The sequence below is a fragment of the Amphibalanus amphitrite genome, unplaced genomic scaffold (genome assembly GCF_019059575.1).
Source record: "Amphibalanus amphitrite isolate SeventyFive unplaced genomic scaffold, NRLGWU_Aamphi_draft 000759F_arrow, whole genome shotgun sequence".
NCBI lineage: Eukaryota > Metazoa > Arthropoda > Thecostraca > Balanomorpha > Balanidae > Amphibalanus > Amphibalanus amphitrite.
This window is the reverse complement of record NW_024882253.1, coordinates 334666-335214: the sequence shown is the minus strand read 5'-3', so window position 1 is coordinate 335214 and position 549 is coordinate 334666.

Sequence of the window (549 nt, the reverse complement as noted above, 5' to 3'; positions counted from 1 at the left end):
AGACACTCATCAAAGCTGATTAGGGTTTTTGTTTGTTCTCGGGGCAGCAGTGGTCGCAGCTTGGACACTGGCACACGCATTGTCCTGCGGCAAAGCTACCTTGAAGGTCGGCCACATCAATGTCAGGTCCGTCAGGAATGACACAAAGCTGAATGAAGTACCCGCGTTTCAAACAAAATGCCACCCGCCGGCCGCCACCCAACACGAGCCAACAATAGCTGAGTCCCGCGTCACCCAACCTTGGTCTCATTAGCTGCATGGGTGACCTGTGCCCTCCCGATGAGTTGTGGACAGAACGACCACGGGTGCGTACGACCCCCACCACTCAACCGAGACCGGCCGTCCTACATCGCATCACCAGCCATCTAAAGCCGGCTATTATCGACCCCCCATCGAGAGACGATGTGCCGACGGACGAGTGCCCATTGTTTAAGATTCACCGCGCCCACCCAGGTTGCCCAATATCGTTCACGGTTAGTGGCATCACGACAATGGCGACCTCACGACAACGATCAGTGCCAGTGAATGGTTACCATTAGCTCGGAGGGA